Source organism: Chlorocebus sabaeus, chromosome 16 (assembly GCF_047675955.1).
Source record: "Chlorocebus sabaeus isolate Y175 chromosome 16, mChlSab1.0.hap1, whole genome shotgun sequence".
In the NCBI taxonomy this organism is placed as follows: Eukaryota; Metazoa; Chordata; class Mammalia; order Primates; family Cercopithecidae; genus Chlorocebus; species Chlorocebus sabaeus.
Window position 1 is genome coordinate 17,684,042 of NC_132919.1, and position 25,736 is coordinate 17,709,777.

Here is a 25,736-nt window from a genome sequence, read left to right on the forward strand (position 1 = left end):
GGCCCATCCCGATGTCCCTGGGCGGCCTGGTGGAATGTGCCCACGGGAGGCCCACCACCGGGGGACCCCACCCACGTCAGGGCTGAGGCTCAGGCTGTGGCAGGCTCAGAGGTCTGTCTATAGCAGCAGCTAGATGTCTGTGGCTGAGGCCTGTGCCTGAGGTCAGAAGTCCATTTGTGGAAGAGGCTGGGAGTCAGTCTGTTGTTGGGACTGGGAGGGATCACAGCGACCAGGGTCAAGAGTCAGAATGTGGCTGCTGCCATGGCTAAGGGTCAGTCTGTGGCTGCAGTTGCAGATCAGTCTGTATGGCACAGAAGACAGGTTAGGCCTCAGCCACACCACTGCCCCAAGCCCTTTGGTGGCTTCCTGGCCCAGGGGTAGGTTTGAGCCCTGGGAACAAGGGGCAGGGGCAAGAAGGCACCTGTGGGTCCTGCTACCAAGCAGGCCTGTGCCCAGCTGTTCCTATGGCCATGGCAGCGAACCCCAGCCAGCCCGATGTGTCCAGAGTGTGTGGCTTCATTGTAGCCAGGAACAAAGGTTGCCAAGGACCATGCCAGGGTGAGCAGGGCAGTGCTTCCCAAGTGAGGCTGGGAGAAGACCCCTACCTGCCTCTCAGTGCCTCTCCTTAGGCACCCTCTGGCACCTGGCCCTGTGGCTCTGTAACCCTCCCTCTCTCTCCTCCTGCCTTTCTTTCCCCTCTCCTTCATCTGTTGTCGTCCTCCCCAGCCCCCAATCTGTCTCCCTTTGCAGCTGCCTAGTCCTCTCTTTTCCCCAGCCAGCCTCCTGCCCCCCACCTGGGTTCTCTGAACCCCAGGGCCTTGCCTCTTTCAAGTTCAGCAGCTTTGACTTCACTCAGACGCTGGCGCTGAGGAAGGAAGATGAATACCCATAGTCTGGATGCCTCAGGAGAAGGAGGCTGCGTGGAGGTGCAGCCACAGGCCTGCAGGCGGGGCCATCTTCCTGGAGCCCACGTCCAGTGAAGGGTCCACAGCGGGGGTCGAGGGGGCTTAGGCTCGGATTCTGCCCTGTTTGAGCCTGAAGCTGCACTGACCTCAGCTGGTGGCCTGTTGCAGTCAAGTAGGGAAGGATGGACAGACACACAGATGGCAGGGAAAACTACAGACAGAAGAGATCAAAGGTCCTTCAGATCAGAGGCAGGCAGAAGACGCCTCAGTCTTGGCCCAACACCAGCATTCCTGTGCAGACCCCAGCCCAGGGCAGAGACTGAGATGTGCTCCCTCCCGCCCCCTTCCCTTGGTGGGGAGGTGGCCACCAAGGCAAGACTTCTGCGGTCACTCCAGCCAGAACCTGCATGGGTCAGGGTGGGTGGGCCAGATCAGCCTCCATCCTGGAATCAGGGGAGTGGGGACACTGAGGGGAACAAAAACTATTTGAAAATGTTCCAAAAATGTAAGAGAACTTGGATCTCTATACTCCCGATGCTCCCCACCCCCATCAGCTAAAATATCAAGCTTTTTGCTTTCAAAGAAAAGCATTTTCTCGAGTGTTTTGCTCTCAGTTCCACATGGTAGCCCCAGCTTGCTCAGGAAGTGCTTGGCATTAGAGGGTTTTGATGGGGAGAAAAGGGAACAGGGCTATAGTTGTTGAAGGACCATGCCAGCCCCACATGGGCAGGGATGTCTGTTCTGTTCCCTGCTGTCCCACAGTGCCCTGGACAATGCCGGGAACATGGTGGGTTCCATAAACGTATACCAAAAGAGGTATTTGTGGGCAGTTGGTCTGGGAGACAAAACTGGATCCATGGGGGCAAGAGGGCTGGCAGCTGCAGACCTGGATCAACATGCTCATAAAAAGGGGATATTAAGGCTGGGAAACTGGGAAGGTGACTGGGGTACATGACCCCCTGCTGACTCGGAGAGGGCACAGCTCCTGGTACAGTCATTAAAAATGGGGCCTCTTCAGCAGTTTTCTAAGCTACCACATTGGCATGAAGGGCATGAATGTGTTCGGGCAGGCACAGTGGAGGCTGAGGAGGGGCAGGGTTCCTTCCTGAGGCATTTGCTCTCCCACCAGCCCCACTAGCATGAATGGCAGATCCCAGCAGCCATAACCATCCTTCTTGCAAGTTGCTCAGGCAAAATACGTCAGTGAATCCTGCTAACCCTGCCTTCAAAATAAATCCAAAATCTGACCCCTTCTCTTCGGCCCCACCCTGGCCAGGCTTCATCATTGCCCACCTGGACTAGTGCAGGATGCAGGCTTCTCTGCTCCTGCCCTGGCCCCACATCTGCTCTCTTCACAGGGAGAAACTGACCACCCAAGGGAGAGCGTGTCCCACCCCTGCTCAAAACACTGCAGAAGCACCTCATCTCATTCAGTCTAAGAGCCAAAGTCCCTGCAGTGGTGTGTGTGCAAGCCCCTGTAGGTGTGGCCCCCTGTCCCCTCTCTGCCCCCATCTCTTTCCGCTCATTCCCCTCAAGCCACACTAGCCTCTTGGCCATTCCTTGAAAATCCCAGCCTGGCTGCTGTCTCAGGGCCTTTGCACTTGTTCTTCCTTCTGCCTGCACAGCTTTGTCCCCAGACAGCTGCATGCCTCACTACCTTCGTCTGTCAAGTGTGTTCTCAAATGCTCTTAAGTATGAGCTCTGACTACTCAGTGTAGAAAAACAGCTCCTGCAGATGCTCCCAGTCCCCTTCCTTGGCTTTATTTATTTTTCCATAGCATGCTTCACCTAAGGTAACATACTACACTATTTACGTATTCATTCTGTTTCTTGTCTGTCAAGACTAGAACGAAAGCTTTGTCTCGTTCCTTGCTCTGAATCCTCAACCCGTAGAATGGAACCTGGCATCTAGTAGGTGCTTAGTTAATATGTACCAAGCCAATGTATGCATAGTTCTGCCACCTTCAAGTTACGTGACTGGGGGCAAGTGCATTTCCTGGACCTCAGTGATCCAGTCTCTGAAATGAGGCTGACTGAGGGGGCGGGGGGGAGATACATAGAGATTTGAAGTTGCTGCCCCACTACTCAATAAACATATGTGGAATAGATGTTAAAACCTGGCCCACATCTGACCTCAGGCCTGCAGGCTTCCAGCATGGGGCTTACCAGACCAGGGCTAAGCTTGAATGCGACTTCTGGGTCGTAGTGTACCAGCCTGGCGTGGTGGGCCTCCCTCTCCCTTGTTTCCACCTGGGTGTCCCTGGTGGCCTGTCAGCGAGCTTTGTCCTTGGCTGGCTCCATTGCCTGCATTCCCTAGGACCCTGCTTAGAGTCCTCAGCCCTCTACCCACCCTGCCTCTCTGGTCAACAGCTCCTGTTTATTATTTAGCTCTGGAATGGCGTCTGGACACACGGTTGCATGAAAGTAGCTATTGAGATAGTGCTTGGCAAACAAAAGGGCTGACCTGTCCAGACTTAGGTTCTCCAGAACACAGTCACACTTCACCAGGAAGGACTGGGCCCTTTAAACCTGTGAGCACCACTACCAACCCAGCGAGGGAGGATCCTAATTCCCTTGGGGCAGACTCTTGGTGAAAGGTGAAGTCAGAACCTAGGGAGCAGGAAGCCTGCCAGCCAGGCAGCCTCCTCTGCTGGTGTTCCAGCAACATTTGAGTGCTGGGTGCTGGCACCATGATCCCATGGAATTCTGCCAGTAGGGTCTGATGGAGTAAGGAAGACTTTGGGGTTCATGCACACTTAGGTTTGAATTGTGAGGTTGCCACTCCATTCATTTGATCCATATTAAGCTGCTGCACTGCCACACGCCATGCACTGTGCTTGGTGGAGGTGAGCAAAGAATCTTGAAATTGAGAGTCGGATGGGATCCAATTGTGTGGCTGTGGTCTTGACAAGTTCTTTGCAAGCTCTCAGCCTGGGTTTCTCCTCTAGGAGATGGTCAGATCCTGACCTTGGGGTACTGTCTTGTGACTCTCCATGATACCACTCATGGAAGGGCCCTGGCCAGGTTGCGGTTTCCATCACCCTTTGGCAGATGTGAATGGCAGCCCTGCTGAATCAATACCCCTCTGTACCACTGCCCCAGGAGCTCCAGGGAGTCCCCAGGGAGCCAGGGAACAAGAGAAGCCCCTGGAACAAATGACAGGCTCTGCCTTTTTTTTTGAAACAAGCCACCCACCACCATCCCATCCCTCTACACCCATCCCCAGAATCTGGAATCCGTGAAGGCTACTCACTGAGCGACCTGGAATCTGTGAAGGGTACTCACTGAGCGATGTCAGGTGAGTCTTAGGACGTGTCCTGGCCCTGATGTTCTTCATCTTCCACCCCCACCCCCATTTTCTCCAGCGGAACTATTGGCTCCAAGAAGAGAAACCCTGAGCTTGGTCAGGCTTACTGGAGGAGGGCTTGGTTTAACCTCATTCTTTCATGCATTCACTAACTCATTCATTGAAGAAGTGCTTATGGAATGTGTACCAGGAACCATTCCAAAGGAACAAACAGACAAATATACCCACCAGATACATAAATATGTAAATTACATGGTATATTAGAAGGTGGGGAACAGCATTCCAGGCAGACGGATCAACAAGTGCAAAGGCCCTAAGGTGAGAGTGTGCCTGGTGAATTCAGGAACGGCAAGGGGCAACATGGTGAGTGCGGCAACTGGCGGTACTGAGGGCAGGAGGTGGTGGGGGCCTGATTGTGTGGGCTGTCATCAGCCACCTGGGGAACTTTCACTTCCTCATCACTCAGAAACTGGGGAGGGGAGGGAAGACATTCCAGCCAGGTTGGTGATCCCCAGCGGGCATTTGGGCTTTTCCATTGCCACCTTAATGGTATACACAATGCACATCTCCTTGTTCATCCAGCAGCCTCAGGACTGAGTGACCCTGGTCCCCAAGACAGATACTGAAGACAGAGACTAAGCAGCCTGAAATTTTAAATATGGGGAGCCCAGAGCAGGGCGGGGCTGCCCAGGACCTTAGGGATTCATTTCTGGTAGGGAAGCCTCCTACCAGGCTTCAGGGAATGCCAGAAAAAAGGTGCGCGAGGCCCACCTGGCAGGTAATGATGGGCAGGGTTGGGTGTAGGATGTATGGAGACTTTAGTATGGGCAAGGTGGGGGTTTAGTAGGTGGAGAGGGGAGATTGAGACATCACTGAGCAGCAAAACCCAAGTGTGACAGGTGGTCTGTGTGCTCCTGCCAGAGCAGAGAGACCTGAGTAGGAGGAAGTGGAGGTGGAGGCCCAGGAGAATGAGACAGACAGACTCACTGGCCAGCGGGAGAAAGTGGTAGGACTAGCCAGGGCTGACACATCTGTGTGATCCCTGGTGCGGTAAATCCGGTAGATGGATGGACACGTGGATGGATAGAAAGGTGGGTGGATGCAGCGAGGGATAGATGGATGAATGAATGAATGACTGCGTGGGCGGTGAGCGGCCCGGAGAGGGGCGGGCCAGCTGAGCGCTCAATCACAGCCCCAGGGCTCGGCGCCCGCCAGCTGCACTCAGAACCCCCCTCACCGCGGCCCTGCCCGGGGGTGCGTAATTACGTGCCCCCAGGGCTCTGGATCCGCTGCTGGGACTACAGCGAAGAGGGGCCCGAGCCACCGCCGCCAGGCTCCACGCGCCGGCCTCGAGCGCACTCCCTTCGGCCGCCGGGGAACCTAGAGGCGCGGTTTGGCCCCAGGGTCCCCGGTCCTGCTCTTCTTTGTCTCGGCCTAGTTCTCGGCTGTCTCCGGGCCGCGACCCACCTCTCCGGGCGGTCCTTGCTGCGTGCTTCTGTGCTGCCCCGGGATCATCGAGTCAGTTCTCGCTGCGTTCCCGGCCCGTAGGCATCTCCCCCAGCTGGGGAGGGTCCCCCAAACCCTGTGTCTCTAGGACCGCGGGGCCGGCAAGTGGCAGGATCTCCAAGCTGCGTCTCTGATGCGGCGAGGGGAGGTGCGCGATCAAGGCCCCCCTCTTCTCCGCCTTCTCTCTACGCCCCACCGCTACTACACGTCGCGCTGCGCCGCGACCCCGGCGCTGCCTGTTCGCGCCTTAAGCGGCTCTTCTGCCGCGGTGCGATCCCCGACGCCAGGAGGACTAACCCCCACCAGCCAGGCCTCAGACCCCACGCAGATCCAGCCACACACACGACCGCCTGCAGATACCACAGCCCTTTTCGTTAACCCAAAGCCCCGCACAGGCGCACTGCCCCTACATGTGCAGCCCCACACACCCACAAGCCCACTCGCAAACAGACCCACACGGCCACACAACTGCCCTCCGGACACTCAGCCCCACGCAGGCACAACCCCATACACACACAACCGCACACAGGCTCAATCCCACCCACGCAGTACCTCACGGAGTCGCACAACCCCCCTATAAACAATCGCACAGACACACAACCCCACGCAGCGCCGCATCATTCAGTCCCGCCGAGACCCAGAAACACATTCACAAGCTTGTATCCAGACCCCCCTCCCTCCAAGCCCCGTGACATTCACTCGTAGGACAGACCAGAAATATACAGCCACACTGATACACACACGGACCTAAACGCACAGCCAAGACCTCACCCGCAGGCTCGTAAGTCACTAGAAAAATATTAAAGCGTTCCCTCCCTCCCCTCCTCTCTGACACACACACGCCCGCGCGCGCGCGCACTCTCACACTCACACCCCCCGTCCCTAAGCGCCTCGGAGCCTCGCAGCCGGTGACCCCGAGGCCCCGCGGTGAGAGCCAAGGGAGCGTCTCCCCGGCGCCCCCTCCTCCTGCTCCCTTCCAGAGCTCATCACTCGTCCCCCCGCCCGCCTCCTCCTTCCCTGCCCCCTCCTCCTCCTCCCTTCCCCCGCGTCTGGGGCGCGGGCTGCGCGCAGCCAAGCCCCCTCGTCGCGCGCCCCTCCCCGCGCGCGCCCCGCGCCAGCACCGCGCTTACCGAGTGGATGCGGCCACGGGGCCGTCTCTAATTACCTCCTGTCCCCCGGCGGCCTGTGAATAATGGCTACTGAGGGCGCTCGCAGGGGCTGCTAAGAAGGAAACGCGGGGTGCGAGAGGCGCGGCGCGCGCGGGAGCGCGAGGGAGAGGAGCGAGCCTGGGGCCGCTGCGAGCGGCTGGCGAGAGAAAGGAATCGTGCGAGCGCTCACATTTGTTTCTCTCAAGGATCTCATCTGGCCACCGCGTTCTGGAAGAGGCGAGAGGGAGAGCGTGCGCGAGAGGAGGAGAGAGACGGCGGGGGAAAGGGAGACGGCGAGACGCGCAGCGTCGGCGCCCGGGAGACCCAGGAGGAGCCCGCAGGTATTGTTGGCGGCGGAGCTTTGTGTCTTCGGCGGGCCGCTGTGGGCGCCAGGACTCCCTGAGCCCCCGGCCCACCGCCGCGCGCAGACCTGCCCCGAGCCCGGGGCTGCAGACTGGGGTCGCCGCCCGCCGCGGACACCCCTCCCGCTGCGCCGGGATCTTGGCTGGAGTTGCGGATTTGCCTGTCTGGGGGTTTTCCACGCTGGTTGAGGGAATCGGTCTCAGGAGAAGGAATTTTTCTTCCTTTTTTTTTTTTTCTTTTTTTTTTTCGGCCGCGTTTGGCCGCAGTTTGGTTGTGCTGGGGATTCCCCCCTCCCCTTTCCTCCACAAAGCATTGGTGAGCGGTCTTGGCGACTGTGGTATTGGCGGAAGGCATGGGGCTGAGATGGCGGGGCTGGTGGCCGCGGATGGGGAGGCGAGAGATGCCAGAGAAGGAAGGAGTTCTGTTCAAGTTCTCAATCTGCGCCCCGAAGCTGGTCGGACCGGGAAGGGCGATCCGCGCGCCCGATCCTGCTCCGGGCAACCGGTGGGAAACTTCCCGGGAGCGCGGCCTCCCTGGGGACTCAGCGCCCCTGACGCCTCCAGGCGCTTCCTTGGGCCGCTGCGGCCCCTCCTCGCCGCCCGCCAGCGCTTAAGGTCGCGCTCTCCCCACCCCCGCCTTCCTCCCTTCCCCGGCGGCTTCCGGATATGGACAGCGCTGCAGGAGCGGCTTCAAACACTTCCCCTGGAGACCCCTCCCCACTCCCCGCACGAGAGCCTGCCCAGTGGTCCCCCACGCCCTGCGCCCCAGTCTCACGCGCGGTCGAGTGGCCAGGCTGACAATGAAATCTCGCACCTCTGCCGTGGGGGAGTGGGGTGGGGAGGAGGTCCCTCCTGGGGCTGCTGACCCTGGGCCTTGGGCAGGGGGAGGGGGCTCCCGGGGGAGGGGCTTGTTTGGGTTAGAGACGTCGACTTGGGATGGCGCCGGGGCAGGGAGGGGGTTGGGGGGTGTGCGCGGCAAAGGCGAGAGGCTTGGGTTCGCGGCCGGGGGTCGTGGATGGCAGCCCCTCTTGGGCTTGGCGATTGGCTGGTGACTTTAGGCACGTCGAGGGCCCCTCCAACCTCAGCCTCCTCCCCTCCGGTACAATGCGGTCTGAAAGAGGTGATCCCGAGGGTGCTGTGCTTGTGTGACGAAGTGTTTGTCTCCTGCGATCCTCAGCAGACGCTGCTCCGATGACCCGGAGATCCGGACGCCTCGCCCCCTCCCTCAGGGCCGGGAGGAGGGGAGGATGAAGGGGGAGGAGAGTGGTGGGAACTTCTCCTTTCCCACTGCGGCCATGGGAAGGAAATGCTAGCCCAGAAAATTTCTGGGGACCGCAGTCCTGAGGCAGGGACTCAGTCCAAGGGGGGACCACCGGGTCAGAGGCTTCCTGGCACTCAAAAGCCCCCAGATTCTTTTGCTCCATCGGGGGATGCAGAGGAAGGGGAGACGTGGAAGAGCGAAGGGCTAGCTGGACTGGCATTGAGGAGTGGAGAGCCCGTGGAAATCAGCCTTAATTGGATTCCCAGGCAAGCAGCCAGGCGATCAAGGTGCCTCCTCCCCTTTTTCTTCCTGGGTTGGAGAGCCAGGTTCAGAGACACCCAGGCAGGTGAAGGCAATTCCTCTCCCTACTTAAAATGAGGATTCTTGGGGGAGAGGGGAGGCACCTTTTGAGAGGGAGGGGGGCGGCTAGACTGTTTTCAGGCTCTTCTGTCTCTTGGTCCAGGAATAGAGAGAGTTAACTCTCCCCCAGAAATCTGTCAGCCCCCACACAGCAGGAAAACATTGTTGGACCCTCTGACATGCTAACAGCCTGACACCGGCTGACTGGAGCTAGCAGATTCTAGACTCTGGACTCCCCCTTCAAAGCCCGACAGGACCCAGCTGGGTGGTGCCTTGTTCAGGGACCTTGTGGGAGGCGGAAATCAGAGCCCAGAGAGGGTCAGGCAGCAAGGCAGTGGCCTTTTGGCCCGGAGGGAAGAGGGGTTACAAGCCAGGGCCGTCGGGGAACTGGAAGGGAAGTCGCCATGGGTCTGGGGTAGAGGGAAGGGAGAGGCCCTTCTACCCTTGGCCCAGGCTCCTGAGCAAGCCTTTGCCCTGCTCCCCACCCCCACCCTTCCCGCCCACCCACTCAGCTGCAGGCCTGGCCATTAAGGGTGGGTGTCTGACCCATAGGTTGGACCTTGAGACCCTAGCGGCTGAGGGAGGCCTGAGTGAGGCTCTGGGAGACAGGACTGAAACCAGCAGGGATTCAATGCTGCTCATGCCCCGTGGCACAACCCCCTTATTTGTAGGGCTGCCTTCCCTTCCCCAGACCTCGAGTTTCCATTTTCAAGAACCTTTTTCTTCCTCTCTTCCTTGGAGCCCCCAGGGCCTGGCACACAGCAGACACTCACAGTGTCCTGTGTTTGTCCAGCCAAACACAGGAGTGAATGAATCAGTGATGAATGAATGAAAAGGGAAAGTTTCTCAATTGGAAGCATCTAGCCTTTGTGTATTTTTAAAAATCTTTTTGAAATATATATTGTAAAATAGCATTCAGAGAAATGCTGAAAAAAAAAAAAAGAGAAAAATAAGGTTATTGACAGTCTTAGCGGGCTCTGACAATGTTAGTATTTTGATGTAGTTCTTCCCAGTCCTTTTCGACTCGGTGGTTGGTTTGTTTTTTAAAGACTTTGTCGTCATTCTCTATATTCAGATGTATATCCTGCTTTCTTTGCCGGCATAATGTGAGCCTTTTCCTGTTTTGTAACCAGTGCTTCATAAACACCATGGTTAATGTCTTCAGGCTTTTCCAATCAAGTGGATGTACCATAATTTACTTAATATTCCTCTTTTGTCCAACATTCTGGATGTTCCTGATGAATGATGTAGTGGATATATTTTGTATAGAGAGCTTTTCTTGATATTTAAAATGATTTGCTCAAAATGCCGCTGCTGATGCTGAAGGCTCCGACTGCCTGCAGTGGGAGAAACGGCTTCTCTAGTTTTCCCTGGATAAGTGGGACACTATTTTTCCTTCCCCACAATCTAGAATCTTCCACCAGAGCCGAAAAGAGCCTTGGCAATGAATCACCTATCTGACCTCCCTCCTTTGACAGAAGAGGAAGCCAGAGCCCAGAGAGGGGAAGCAAGTCCCAAGGTCACACAGCAGTTGCTGGGCTATGCAGCAGTGAAGACCCAGCTACTGATTTGCCATGTTGGTTTTCGCATCTGAAAAGATTCCTGAGGTCTTTAAGGCTGCCCATTTCACAGATGGGGGGACTGAAACCCCAAGCTTACCCCTGGTGCCTCCAGCTGGAGCCCCAGAGAGGCTTCTCGGCCCTCCTAGGCCACCCCCAACTGGGTATGTTCACAGGATTTGGTGGCCACAGGCTCCTTGTTGCTCGCCCCACCTACCCACCACAGTGCCCCTTCCTCTTTGCCATCCCATTCTCCAGACAAAAAACTGAGGATCCAAAGCAGATGCAGTGAAGGGGTGGGACTGTAGGTGTCTGGGGACCCTAGTGGTTGAGTCCCTGCCCCATGCCTCAGTTTACTTGTCATAGACCTAACCTTGGATCTGTTCAGGAGCAGAGGCAGGTGTTGGCACAGATATGTGGTATGAAGGAGTGATGTGGATGGGGTATACCTTAAAATCTCTGGCCTGAGATTCACCCCAGGAGACCCCTGGGGAGAAGGGAAGGAGAGAGAAAGTGAGAGAGAAGAAAGAGTGTAAGCAGAGGCAGTAGGAGAGAAAGCAAGGGATTAGAAAAGCAGGAAGGGAGTTGGAAGGAAGAAAATGGGGGGAGGATAAAGAAGGAAAAGAAAAAAAGATGTAAGTGAAATGAAAAAAGAGAGAAAGCCCCCTCATCTTGAAGGCCTCATGGGGCACCCAGGGAAGTGGCTGGGTGGCATCACTCCCAGTGCGGGTGTCAGGCTGGCCATCCGGGTGGGCCGTGCAGGGCCCAGTGGAACAGCTGTTTGGGGGCCAGAGGTGGGAAGGTCTGGCCGGTGGGTGTCAAGAAGGCAAGGCCTGGAGGTGGTGGCTTCTCTATTTCACTAGGTCCCTCGTGGGGCAGGTGGTAGGACACCCCAGGGGAGAGGCTTTAGGGGTGCTTGTGGGGACAGGGTAATTGTGGCTCTGACTCCCCATCAGAGGACAGGGACTTTCTTCCCCCTCCCCTGCAGTACACCAACCATCCAGGTTGAGAGAAACCTGCCGTGAGTGTGAGCATTTGGACATTTCTGTGGTGTATCTCGGTGCTTGGATGCACCCCCAGGGACATGTGCGTCTGTGTGTGCACGTCTGTGTGTGTGGTGTGCCTGTGGGTGCCTCTGTTTTTGTGGTGTGTTTGTGTATGTGTGCACATCTGTGATCCTGTGTGTGCATTTCTTAAGGGGTTTGTGTGCCTTCCAGCTTGGGCATGTGTTGTGCATGCGTGCCTCTGTGTGTGTGTCCCTTCTGTGGTGTCAGTCTCTGATCCCATTTGTGCATTTCTGGGGGGAGGGGAGGGTGCCCCCGAGCTCGGTCGTGTGTGTGTGCGTGCGCGTGCATGTGTGTGCATGTCTGTGTGTGAGCACACTGTTTCCTCCTAATGGCCCCAGGAGGGATCCAGGCATCAGGCTTTTGTGCTGCTTCAAGGTTGTGGCTGGGTGGGTGAAGGGGGGGGAAGGCCTTCGACAGGGAGGGGTGGGGTTGAGGGAGGCAAAAGAAAATCTTAAAAGACCGTCTTCCCTCTGGTCTCCAAGGAGATCAGCCTGTGAAATGATCCGCACGTTAATTAAAAACGATTATATCCTGATTGAGCCATTCCTGCTCACATCCCCCAGCCAGGGAAAGGAAGAGGCTGAGAGCAGAGGATACAAAATGGGGTAGGGTCCAATGGCAGGGCACAGCCGGGTGGACCCGCAGCCCACGGAGGGGAGCACAGGCTGGGGGAGTCAAGTGGGAAGGTGTTTAGGGGCACATGCCCAAGTCTGATTGGAGCTTCTCCTTTTAATTTTAGGGACTCTCTTCTGGTGGTGGTCTCTGAGATCCCAGGAGTGGGTGGCAGCCACCCAGCCCCATGGATCTCCACTCATATGCCAGGCACTGAGCTTGTTGTTTGCACAGATCCTGCAAGTCAGCGCTTGTGGTTCCAGTTTTACAAAGAAGTGATGTGCTTGAGGTCATGCAGCCAGGAGTTAGAAACCCCAGACTGAACCCAGTCCTCTGACCCCAAGACCCACATGCCCTTCATAGCTCCTAGCTGCCCCCAGATTCCCACCATGAGCCCCTACCTCTGCAGGACCCCTGGGAAACTGGGGCCCACAATGACAAGACCTTCTCCATGGCACCCCTGAGGTGGTTCCTTTCTGAGGTCCGAGCAGCACAGGGCTGGGAGGCTGTGATGTCCATTCACGTGGGGAGCTGGGTGACTCACTAGCCTGGAGCAGCCCTGGGCTGACTCAGGTCACCTTTGCCAACCTGGGCAAGGCCTGCCTCTCCTCACCTCGCTCCTCCCCCACACTGGCTCATGGTTTCACAGCAGACCAGCCACAGGTGCCCCGTGAGGCTCAAGACACTGTATCCACACTGCTGGGTACCTGTGCCACACCTTTTCTGGAAGGAGTCTGGGCCTAGTCACGCCAGGCCTTGTCCGGTTATCTGTCTGCTGTAAGCCCTGTAAGGACTACGGTGGTAGAAAGGAGTAGTAATAACAATAAACCAGGCGACCCTCCACCTCCACCCCAGCATCAGGTGTTGCGGGGTTCACAAGCGTGACAGATCTCAGCACTTGTGGGACCTGCCTGCTGCCATACCTCTGCCAACTCCCACCCACCCATGTGCCTCCTGTATGTTTCCTGAGCCCAGCTTCGCTGAGGAGGAGACCCACTGTGGCTTGGCCACACCCAGAAGCAAGTGAGATCGCTGGCCATGAGAGGGGGCTTTTTCTGCTTCTTTGAGCCTCAGTTTCCCCTTTGTATAATGGGGATCATAGCTTTTTGCGGAGAGGACTGACAAGAGAGTAAGGAAAACCAGGTCAAGTTTGTTCAAGTGCCTGGCAGCCCTGGAACGCACACAGGGACTCATTTGTGCATTTGTGCACCTGTCCGTCCGTTCAGGGCACTTGTGTGTTGCTGTAACAGGGGCCTTGGGTTTGCTGGCTTCTGGGGAGGGACACACACTGTCACATTTCAGTGCTTTCTAGGAGACAGTCTGGGGCTCAGGTGACTGTCATCTCCGCATGAGCCTCTAGGGGGCAAAGATGCTCATTGGACCCACCTGAAGCTATGTTATCAAAGGTAGAATGGGAGAAGGGAGAGATATTTCTGCTGGGGTAGGTCCTAGTGAGATTTGCTGAACCTGGTCCCACATCTTAGCAGGAGCCAGAAACAGTATCATGAGGGATCAGAGGGGTGGGCAGAACAGGAAGTCAGCATCCACCTGTTCCCTAAGGCAGAACTGGGAGAGAGGCAGGCAGATGTTCACTCATTCCACAAAAAACCCTTTGCACTGAAGCGGGCAGAGAGACCCTGCCTGTGCTGGGTCATCCCTGCAAGATGCCACCTTTCAGGAGCAGTTTTTGTGATGTTGGTATCTGCCTTCCTGCTAAATATCCCTTTCCTGCCCTTCCCAGGGCTTGAAATGCTTCCGTTAGTCACTACCGAGGTCAGAGCATGGAAGGCCTTGCTTAAAATGCAAACGTGTTACTTGGAGGAGCGATCAGAAGATGAACTCATGTTTGCATAATGCAGGGGCCACCCACCCCTAGGCCCCGCAGGGCCAGACAGGCAGCGCTGATGAGGATGTGGTGGCTGCCTGGCCCTCATGGGGCGCAGTAGCTCAGTCTGCCAGGGCAGCCATGGGGATGCAGCCCGCGGCGCCTGTTGCCCACTGTCTCAGGACCAGGATTCAGATGTTGACATGATACTTCCTGGTCTCTATGTGTTGTCACCTAATTCAGCAGCGCCCCTACGACCAGATTCAGACCCGGGGCCACTAGTGCAGCCTCCTGGCTTCATTGCTGCTGCCCAGTGGTCACTATGACCATCCTGTAATACAAGTGGGGCAGGGATGGCAAAGCTGGGGCTTCCAGAGGGGAGCTTCCCTGCCCAAGTCTAGGCCAGTGAGGCCCTGCCAGGGCTGGGGTGTCATATGAGGTGCTGTCACCAGACTGGGGGACCGAGGCACAGGATGAGACTTTGTTGACCCAGGAGGGTAGGCTGGAGCAGACCTTTCCAAGAGCGGCACGGGGCAGAGAGAGAAGCTTCGCCAGTGCCACTCTGCTGTGGGTGTCCCAGCCACAGGGGCCTTACTCTGGGCCCACTCGCAGTCTGGGACCTTGGGCCAGAGCCCCTCAGTGGCTGAGAGAGAGCCCTTTCTAGGCAGCAGGGCAGGCGATGCCCAAGGAGGCAAGCTCTGCAGGGCCCTGGGAACTGCCAGATGCCAGGCATGGTGCCAGCCTGGTGTGCTTCTCATACCCACCTAGCCCTTGGTAGCCCTCCTAAAGGTGAGGACGTGGGAGCAGAGGGGCCATACACACAGGGTGTTGGGACCAGCCTGAACCAGGTCAGCCTGACCCTGTGCTTGAGGCGCCCGGCGGCCAGGCCTGTCCTGCACATCTGATTCATGCCTCGTTTACAGGCTGTGTTTCATTCTCTTCAGTCCTTCCACAGGATCTGCTGATGGCCCCAAGGGTCTGGCTGAGATGCCCTGGCCAAGGCACCCAAAGGGACAGGGGCTGGGTCTCCAAGGGCAAGCATTTTGCTGCAGAAGGAAGGATGTTGGCTGCAGGACAGAGCATGCCAGAGGCCCGGGGGTGTGGGTGGCAAGCAGGTGGGATTGGAGAGGCGGAGGCAGGGACTGAGGCCACAAAGGAGTCTGGGCCTTGACTGCTTGGAGGGTTTTATCTTGAAGGCAGTAGGAAAAGACGGGTGCTCTGGGCAGTGAGCATGGCTGGAGCAAAGTCTCAGCAGTGGGAACACACAGGGACAATGAGGAGAGGCTCAAGAGGATCAGAAGAGGACCTGAGTGGGGCCTCAGTTTCCTCCCTGGGAACTCCTGAGTCCTCTGGGGTGTGGGCTGGATGAGAGCAGCCTCCCTCCTCCTGGAGCTGCTGTGCAGGCCTGGAACTCTGGTCTAGAGGGAAGCAGGGACCTGACCATCTCCCGAAGCTGTTGCCTAAGCCCAGAGCAGCTCAGCCTAGCCCTGCATCCCCTGTGAGCTGAGCACTGGGAGGGACTGTTCAGTCTCGGCTGGGGAAGTAGGTGATGGTCCTGGGGGACTGATAATTAAAGCTCAGCAGATTATAATTCCCTGAAAGAAAGCTCAGCACGGAGAGGAACAGTGCCCAGAGCCTGTTCTCAGAGCCTGGTGCAGGCTGGAGGAGGATTACTGGGGGAGGCGGCGGCGGGAGGAATAAGAATGATACCTGGAACTATCGCGTTCAGAGCTTCTTCTCGGTGAGGCCTCCTAGGTGCCCAGCCCTGGGCACTTTGCTGTTTCCAGTCTTCAGACCTTCCTTGCCAGTGAAAGATTCCTGCCATCCCCATTTTACAGATGAAGAAGCTGAGGCTTGGAAAGGTCTGGCAACTGTGGTTCAAGGCCCATGGCTGGTAAGAAGTGAGCCTGCGGCCGAACCCTGGGCTATGTTGGGAGCGTTGGCCTCCTTACTGAGAAGAAGGCACTGCTTAACTCGGACAGAGGCTGTCTGATGGCGGAGTCCCGGGCAGGCCACAGGCCTGAAGCAGGAACAGGTTGGAGCAGGGAAGATCTTCTTAGTACTCCTCAGGACGCTTCCCATGTTTGTGGCCTTCTGTCTGTGGGAGGGGAATGGGATTGGGGTCACAGTATGGTGACTGGATCTGCCATTCACTTAGTCACCTGCTGTGTGATGCCAGGCAGGTGACGTCCTTCCTTGGGCATCTCTATAAGGGGCTTGTGTTCTCCTGGGGTTTGCAGACTTCTTTAAGAATCGCTTCCTCCCTCATTCATCCTACAGGTCCCAACTGAGCCTGTTCTCACGCCAGGAGCTCCTGGCGCACTCCTCTCATCACCTGCCAGAGCTGGGCTCTGCTATCATCCCCATTTGACAGAAGAGCACACCAAGGCCCAGAGGCTACTGCTGCCCAGCGGCCAGCCTCCTCCTCGCCAGTTAACCCTGCTTCGTGCAGTCCTGCTGCCCTGCCTGTCCCCTTGGCCCTGCCTGGAAGACCCTCACTCTCCCATGCCCTTTGCAGAGCCTGCTGCCTCCTCTGCCATCTCTTCCACAGAGAGGCCAGGGCTTAAGCACATAGGCCAGAGGTTGTCCTCTGGCAATGCCCCCAGGTGGGCGCTGTTTGGCCAGCCCAGGGTTTTAACAGTAACATTGGATTTCACATACAAATTCTACAGTTTGCTTCCCTGAAAAAAAAAATCAGGTCGGCATTGCAGGGCCACACACCCACAGGGCACTATCGGCAGAGCTGCCACGGGGCTGCCACCTTCTGAGTCACCTGGTTCCCTGCAGTGCCCACTCATGTGCCAGCTGGGCCCTGGCACTCTGGAGCTTGCCATACTGCTTAGACCTGGGTTCCTGCCCTGGCATCCTGGCTTTCCCTGATCTGAGGCAGATTATATCTTTGAGGCTCGTCTAGTAAATGTCAAAACTGAGAAACTGATTCCAAACTGGGTCTTGGTGTTTTCTGAGAATACTCCAGGCCAGAAAGTAAAAGAAAGGGTGCACCAGGTGCGGGGCACTGCGTGGGGAAAGATAAGGAGGTGTGAAGGGACGCAGAACGCTGGGGGAATAATACCGTGTTCTCCTTGCCTGTTAAGTACTTGGTTGGCAAAGCCTGAATACTAACACCAATGAGATTCTGCTTGTTCTATAAGATGATTCATTCATTCCAGGCATTCAGATGACCCTCACGGCATCCCTGATAGAGCACCATTGTGGGTGCTTTTATTCTCATTTTCAGCAGATGAGAACACTGGATCTCAGGGAAGTGACATGGCATGCCCCAGGTCCCAGTAAGGGCAGGACCCTGACAAGAACTCCGACTCCTGACTCCCAGTCCAGTGCTCGTTCTCTCTAAGACACTGAAAAAATTGGTTCTTCGGTGGGCTTCTTTCTCTGGTGCATTTTTTAAAATGCTCCTTTAGTTAACATGCGGGAGGGATTTCCATGTTCTCGTACATAACCTTTTGCTGAAGTGACAATGTGCGATAAAAGGGTCCCAGGAGAGCCGGTGTAATTTGGGCTGTGAGGGACAGAGAATACCAATGCAGAAGCCTCTGCAGAAGGCCTGGCTGCTCCTGGGGGCTGGGGGACCCGGGGCCCCCTCACCACCCAATGCAAAGGCCTGGCCATCTTGGGCCCTGTGACCACGTGTACATTCTGATTTGTCTTCCACTGCTTGGTTTATTTTTCTCACGTTTTTGGGTGAGGATCTTGGTTCCTAGAGGAGAGAGATCTAGGCAGAGAGAAAATGAGCATCTGGGACACAGGGAGGGATTGAGGAGGATGCGTGAGGACAGACATTGAAGCCTTGTTTCTAGTCAAGCGCTGGCTAGTTGGGGGGTGTCACACAAAGGAGTCCACATAGAAGGCAAACTGAAGGGCATGTTCAAGTGCTGTTCACGCCTGCCTTTAGCCCCCAAGGACCAAAAAAGGGGCTTGACATAGCGAGACCCTCTCTCTACAATTTTTTTTTTTTAAATTTAGCCAGGCATGGTGGTGGGTACCTGTAGTCCCAGCTACTCCAGAAGCTGAGGTGGGAGGATCACCTGAGCCTGGGAGGTCAAGGCTGCCGTGAGCCAAGATTGTTCCACTGCACTCCAGCCTGGGTGACAGAGCGAGAACTTGTCTCAAAAAAATAAAAAGTTGGGGGGATGTTAAGGAGGTTCCAGTTAATTGTGGCTGATTCTAAACTGGGAGGCTTAATAAATGGTAATTATCCTCCTGTGGGAGCAGACCAGAGCTAACCAAGCCCACCGGGAATGGGGTTCACGGAGACAGACCCCCTTTTCCCTCCCACCCACCTGAAGGCTCCAAGAATTTCCACTGCAGAGGTGTCAGGGACAGACCTGGTGCAGACCAGTGGGCCCATCACCTGCTTCCTTATGTGCAGTTCAGCGTGTTTAGGTGTATTACATGCCTGCCTGCATGTCTGCGTGTGAGCTCCTTGGACACACACGGGGGCACATATCTGTGCTTGCATGTTTGTACATCTAAGTGTGTGTGTATCTGCATGTTCTGACACCAGCTCGCCCTCCACAAAGCTATTTCCAGGCCCCGTTCCCCAGGAACAGCTGTCCCTCTTTCCTTTCCCACCTGACATGGGGCAGGGAGGAGAGAATCTGTTTGAAATCTCAACAGGAAATGGGCTTTGCACCTCCAGAGAGCAGGACTTGTTTGTGTGGACAGAGGTGACAGAAAGGTTTCCGTTCCATCCAAAGAGGAACTTTCTTTTATTTTACTTTTTTATTTTTATTTTATTTATTTTTTTTTTTGAGACAGAGTCTCGCTCTGTCGCCCAGGCTGGAGTGCAGTGGCTGGATCTCAGCTCACTGCAAGCTCCGCCTCCCGGGTTCACGCCATTCTCCTGCCCCAGCCTCCCAAGTAGCTGGGACTACAGGCGCCCGCCACCTCGACCGGCTAGTTTTTTTGTATTTTTTAGTAGAGATGGGGTTTCACTGTGTTAGCCAGGATGGTCTCGATCTCCTGACCTCGTGATCCGCCCGTCTCAGCCTCCCAAAGTGCTGGGATTACAGGCTTGAGCCACCACGCCCGGCCTTATTTTTTTATTTTATTTATTTATTTATTTTGAGATGGAGTCTTGCTGTGTTGCCTAAGCTGGAGTGCAAAGGCATGATCTCGGCTCACTGCAACTCTGCCTCCCGGGTTCAAGCAATTGTCCTGCCTCAACCTCCCGAGTAGCTGGGATTACAGGCGCCCACCACCACGCCCAGCAAATACTTTGTATTTTTAGTAGAGACAGGGTTTTACCATGTTGGTCAGGCTGGTCTTGAACTCCTGACCTCAGGTGATCCACCCCTCGGCCTCCCAAAGTGCTGGGATTACAGACATGAGCCCGGGCTTTTTTTTTTTTTTTTTGAGACAGAGTTTCGCTCTTGTTACCTAGGCTGGAGCGTGATCTGGGCTCACTGCAACCTCCGCCTCCTGGGTTCAAGTGATTCTCCTGCCTCAGCCCCCCAAGTAGCTGGGACTACAGGCATGCGCCACCATGCCCAGCTAATTTTTTTTGTATTTTTATTAGAGTTGGGGTTTTACCATGTTGATCAGGCTGGTCTTGAACTCCTGACCTCAAGTGATTCACCCACCTCAGCCTCCCAAAGTGCTGGGATTACAGGCGTGAGCCTCCATGCCCGGCCCAAAGAGGCACTTCCTGTCATTCAGAAGTGATCTAGAAGTGGCCTGGGCTGCTCCAGGAGGTAGTGGGTGCCACATCTTAGGTGGGTAGTTATGCAAGCAGATGCCCAACCTGTGCCTTCCTCTCTTTTGTGGTCCCTTCCAAGCGCAAAGTGCCTAGGGCTGTGTATCTCTCGGCGGCAGTTCTGAGGTGGCCCTGTCTTGCCAACCCAGCCTGGTTGGATGGACTGACAGGGCTTCTACCCCTAGGTGTCCTCTCAACTTGGCCCACGAGAGGCCTGAAGAATGTGGGGGACTGTGATTGTGTGTGTGGGTGTGTGATGTGTGACAGTGAACTTGTTTGTGTATCTGTGTTATGTGCGTGCATCTGTGTATGCTGTGTGTACTTGTGCGGGTGGGGCTTCAAGGGTTGAGTGTGGGTTTGCATGTTGTGAGTGTGCATTGCATATGGCCATGGAGGAGGGGGCACATTTCTGGGCTGTGTGGATATTGACTGTGAACTGTGAGTATGTGCACTTGGGCCAGTGGAGGTGTTTGTGGCTAGAACGTGTCTGGAGGGAGCTGTGCTGAGTCCTGGGAGGCTCTCAGTCATTCCAAACCCTGACCATTCATGCTCCCCCTCCCAGAGACCTTGGCACCTGCCAGCATTGCGCTTGACTTCGTCCTTGCTCTGGGATAAGAGCAGGCCCAGCAGATGGCCGAGAGGTCCCAAGGAACAGAGGAACGGGCGGGGAGGAGGCCCAGTCGCTGCTTAGCTTCTCTGTAGGAGATCTAGAAGGAAGTGGGTCTTTGTGTTTCTGCAGCATCTGGACCAGATGGAGAGACCTTTCTGGAGATGCCATACACACTTCCAGATACAAGCTGGAACATTTCCAGAAATGGAATGCTTTTAGAAATGAGACATGGTGTTTCTGGAGACAGGATGAAGACGTTTCTAGAGAACAGATGAAAAGCATTTCTGGAGGAGGGGCATTTCTGAAGATGAAATGAGAACATTTCTGGAGATGGGAGAGGGCATTTTTGAGGAGTAAAGATGAGGCTTTTCTGGATTCTGAGCATTGCTAGAGATGGGACATTTCTGGAAATGGAATCTTTCTAGAGAGAAACTAGAATACTTCTGGAAGTGGTGTGTTTTTGAAGATGATGCTGGAGTATTTCTGGAAATAAAATAGGGCACTTCTGAAGATGAGGTATTTTTGGAGCTGAAATGCAACATCTCTGGAGATGGGATGTGGCATTTCTGGAAGTGGAACATTCTTGGAGTTAGGGTGGAGCCTCTGTAGACCACTGGCATTTCTGGAAACGGATTACATTTGGAGATGAGGGGGAATATTTCTGGAGATAAGATGGAGCATTTCTGGAAATGGAACATTCTGGAGCTAGGGAATTTCTGGGTTAAAATCAAGCATTTCTGGGGAGGAAACAGGTCATTCTCAGAGAAGGGACATTTTTGGATTGAGGATGGGGCATTTCTAGGGAAGGAGTTTTCTGAAGATGAGGGGGTCACAGCTCAGCCTGGCTGTTTCAAGGCCACTTGAAGAGGCAATAGGGGAGGGTCTCAGGGGCCCAGAGACCCCACCTGTGGTCCTTGTTTTGCAGATGGCCCGGGGGAGGGTCTTGCCCAGACTCACTCCTGCTGAGCTGCAGAGGGGGTTTCTGAGGAGCCTTTCCAGAACGCAGCCTTTGCCACCCCCACCAACCCCTGGCCTGTGCTGAAATCCTACCAGAAGGAGGCCAGCGCTGCCCAGTCTTGCTCTTGGGGTCCCTACCTGCTTCTGGTAGGGTCTTGGCAGCCTCTAGGCTCACCACAGGGATAGGCAGTGACTGAATGGTTAAATTTAATTTAATTCAATTTTGTCAAGCCAGCTGAGGCTTGCTCCCCAGCCCCCTCTGCCAGAAGCCTGCACCTTTCCTCCATCCCCCACCCCATATCCCCCTACCTTGGGGACACCTGAGGCTGGCCTCATTGCAGCAGACAGATGGAGGGGGGCTGCAAGGCTGAACATGGGCAAGGGTCCAGGGCCCTTCTTGGGCTCAGCCTGATTTCAGGGCGGGGGACCCCAGCCACCTCCTTCTACTCCAGAGAAGCAGATATTGAGGCCTGTCACCACTTGAGCAGGCCTGGAGCCCCAGAGTAATTATTTCTCTTCCTTAATTGAAATTTCAGCCTCAGTGATCCAGCCTCAGAAGTGTAAGGCAGGCACAGAGACCCTGCCCCTGGCGGGGGTAGGGGGCGCCCCCTGCCCTGGCTCCAGAAGGAGGGAGGCAGTGCCATCCCAAGGGGGCAGGTGGCTTCACATGCTGGTGGTGGGCGTGAGGTGGATGGCTGCTGGTCAAGGAGACAGGGTCGAGGGGGCCATGGGCTCAGGCCAGTATGGCAGCTGCCCTGGAAAGGTTGGGCCTCTCCCCCGACCCCTGACAGAGGAAGGTGAGGGGGGTGATCTAGGCTAGGGTAGTGTGAGGCAGTGAGTACCAGGAGACTACTGCCTCCTCCCATATCTGGCAGGCGCCGAGGGGTGGGCTGGGTGGGTGAGGGGCTGTGGTACGGGTGGGGTGGGCTGCCTGGCAGCAGGCCCAGTTCCTGGTTCAGTGCTGGGTGAGGCGGCTGGCCTGGCGGGGCGGGGTGGGGTGGGCTGGAGGGTGCAGCTGAGGAGCCTGTTTTCCCAGCGGCTGCGGTCAGGCTGGGAGGAGCCTCCACCACCTGGGTGGTCCCTGCTGTCCCACGCGGCCTTGGGCCTGGCCTGTCTGCCGGTGAAGGCGGGGGCAGAGGACTCCAGGGACCAGCAGGAAACTGGGAGAAGCCATGGACTTGAAATGAGCCTGGGGCCCACTCCTCCGTGAGCTTCTCAAGGTGGCTCTGAGGTGCTGGGGTAAACGTAGCAACTGCCAGCTTGCAGCTGTGTGTGTCTGCACTCAGGCAACCCAGGCACCACTCAGGAAGCTGCTGTACTCACTGGACCCTGATGGCCTGTAGAGGGCCAGAGAGTCTACTTGTGGGCCCTTCTGGGTCTCAGTCTTCTCCATCTGGGAAATGGGTTGACTTGGTAGGTGTTTTCAGGCCTACATTACCTTAGAAGGGCTCAGTGCTACAAGCATGGGCTGTCCTCCCTGTTTTTATAAATACACGGGCCCCCAGCCTTACCCAGACAGGCCAGCATGCTGCCGGTAGTATCCTGGGGAAGGGCAGCAGCTGTCATCAGTGTTATTTCTGAGGTATGTTTTCCTGGCACTCAGGAAATTTCTGTCAGTGGGAACAGCCTGCCCAGGGCCTCCTCCACCCCTGGGGGAGACAAGTTGTATGACAACGGAGACAGGCAATTTGAAGTGAAGAACAGGAGTGAGGCCGCCTCCTCTGTGCACATTGCTCACACACTGGGGCAGCCACACGCCCAGTAAAGGCTCTCTTGAAAACCGTGGAGATAGGAGCCAAGCTCTGCAAGGCTCTGTCACTAGCTCACCTGACCCTTGGCGTCTGGAAGCTCACAGCCTATTCTTGGTAGAGGTGTGGCTATGGCTGCCCTCCAAGGAAGGGAAGACAGAGATGGCTGGACAGGATGGGACAAGCCAGCCCCCAGGAGCTGGGGAAGTGAAGGTGGGTGCAAATGAAAACGCACGATCCCATTTGCAATCCATTTGCTTAGCAGCCCTGACCAGGAGGGAGAGAAAGAAGAGGGCAGAGCAGGGAGAGATGGGGAGGGATAAGGACGCAGAGAGAGAATCTGGCAACCAGGGGCCAGGGAACCTGTGGCCATAGGGCCTGGGATGCCTGCTGCTTATGGGGCTGTGGCCCCTCCTGCCTTCCAGAGCTAGGAAAGCTTTGCTCTGTCTCAGCTCCAGACGACCCATCCCCACCACACATTCCAGCACCTGCCTGCTTCCCCTGACCTCCAGCTGCCCCACAGACCCCATCCCTACCTCCACTCCTTGGGGATTTTGAGGCCTTAAGCCACCACCCCACTCTGAGCAGGCTCAGTCTCCCTGCGTTGGTGGTGGTGCGGGGTGGTGAGGGTGGTCCTGGAGCAGTGGGAACTACCCGGAGGCCACCTGGGGTGGGTCCCAGGCACCAGTCCAGCCAGCCAGTGGGCCACGGGGGCTGACCTTGTCGCCTTGGGCCCAGATGGAGGGCAGCGGTGCTCAGCCCTTCCCCCAAGCACATAGAGCCGCTGAGCTGACATGACTCACCGCGTGGCAGCTCCCTCTCCCCACTGGGAGGGGGGATGGAAGCCTCCAGATGCCGCAGCCCCACCCTGAGGGAATCACAGGCCAGGCTGAGCCCTTCCAAAGTGGGGATAGCTGGGGATCAGACATCAGCATCCATTGAAGAGGGTATTCAACCGCATGGAGTAAGCCCTGTGCCTGGGGCTCTGGGCTTAGTGCCCAGCTAGGGCCTTGGGAGACCTTGGGCTTCTCTGTGCTCAGGGGGAAAGGAGCTGTGCAGCCTCTAGGAGTCCTGCCTGCCCCAAGCTGTGCTGGTGGTCCAGGCCCCCTCTGGGGAGGACCCTGGCCAGGGGTCCCTAGCTCCTCCTCTGTCATCCAGAGAACCCTTAGGTCCCAGGGACCGGTGGTGTGCCTCTTCCTCAGAAACACTACCTGGAAGGCTGGAACCCCAACACAGCCACCTCTGGAGAGCTGGGGGTCACCCATCTCTTCTTTGCTCCCCACCCACCCTGGTAGAAGTGGTTCATCTGCTCTGCGCCCTAAAGAGGACCAGGTGGGAAAGAGACCTGATGCTGTGCTGGGGGCTTTGCATAGGTACAGGCACTTCTACAAGGTTGCTGTGTAGGGCAAGAAAACCAGCTCAGAGAGTGAACAAATTTGCCCCAGGCCTGGCTGGGGTTTGAACCTGTCTTCTCAGAGCAAAGCTGACTTGGCTGCACCTCCCTGGACTTCAGCTTTCAGAGAGGGAGGTTCAGGCAGCAGGAGCCTGGGGGACAATGCTATTTTTTATATTGATTTTTGTATTGACCCCCACCCTGTTGCCCACCCCAGCAGGCCCCAGGACAGATCCCATTTTGGTTTTCGCCAGAACAAAGCAGGCTCTGCTAGACCTGCCAAAGCAGAGACTTCCATCAGAGCAGGTGAAAGGAAACTCAATCTCGTCTTTTGTTACTCAAGGAGGGAGTGAGGGAATGGATTTGCCCTTGAACAGGGAGGCCGTGGGCGCGTGGGAGGGGTGGGTGGGGACGTGTGGGGAGAGGGTAGGGGCACACATACCTGAGCCGAGACACCACCCCCGCCCGCCGTCAGAGCATCCGGAGTGTGGTGACCATGTTAGTATTCAGCACACACACACAGACACGTGCGCACGCACACACTTACGCTCACATTCACACACTTAAGCGCGCACATACACGCACGTCTTTCTTTTCCCTCTCTCCCCACCACCCTCCCGAGTCCCCTCTAAACCAGGAAGGTAGCATCTGACCAGCAGAGAAAAAGAGAGAAAGGGAAAGAGAAAAAGAGAGATTAGCGAGAAGAAAATCCGATTCTGGAGTTACCTTAGTTACCAGCTCCTAATGACTTGCAGGGCGGGCTCGGCCACCTTCCTGAGCAGGGGGACCCTCCCTCCCGGGCCCCTCCATCACCCCATTAATAAGACGGGGCCCTTGTTCATGAGTTCTGCCACAGAAAGGGAAGAATCAAGGACTTTTCAATAAGAGAGAACTCCCTGGGTGGTTTTGAATAGTTGCTTTTTGTGTGGCAGTGCGGGACTCGTCCTCGGCTCTCTGCCCTGGCCGCCTCCCTCAGCCGGCTCTGTCTGGAACCGCCTGCTCCTGGGTCTCCAGATGGATGAGCTTGTTTCTCCGGGAGCTCAATCCTTTATTGTTCCTGCCTTTCCCCTCCTGACATCCTCAGCTTAGCAGAGGCCACAGGCAGCCTTTGCGTCTCAGGAAAGCAAGAGAATCCCCGAGGTCGTTCTAAAAAGGCTTAAAGCCCGGGAGTGGGGCTCAGCGTGAAGGAAACAAAAGCACACTCCCCACATCCAGGGTGCTGGGCCTGTTGGCCAGGGCCAAGCTCACGGCCGCTGCTTCGGTGCCAGTGGAAGGGGAATGAATGGAGGAGAGACTGGCTGAGGGAGATGATGATAGAACAGGAGGGAGATGGGTAAATCCGTTTTATCAGATGCTGCATATCTTAGGAAAGCACATTTCAGCTCTTTTGGCTTTTGGCA

General features: G+C 56.3%; 1 protein-coding gene across 5 annotated transcripts in view; it reads left to right on the top strand.

Annotated features, from left to right (window-relative positions):
- Window positions 1–25,736, top strand: part of RAI1 (retinoic acid induced 1) — a 129,298-nt gene that overhangs the window by 35,426 nt on the left and 68,136 nt on the right. For 2 of the 5 annotated variants that reach the window (XM_008010536.3, XM_073004725.1), the window contains exon 2: window positions 7,073–7,207. The exons of 1 other annotated variant lie outside the window; for it this stretch is intronic. The gene's annotated coding sequence lies outside the window, so the exon portion shown is untranslated. Of the gene's footprint in view, window positions 1–3,065; window positions 4,204–4,259; window positions 6,646–7,072; window positions 7,208–25,736 lie in introns of those variants that run through there. 2 more of the 5 variants (XM_073004726.1, XM_037987265.2) reach the window with 2 other exon arrangements.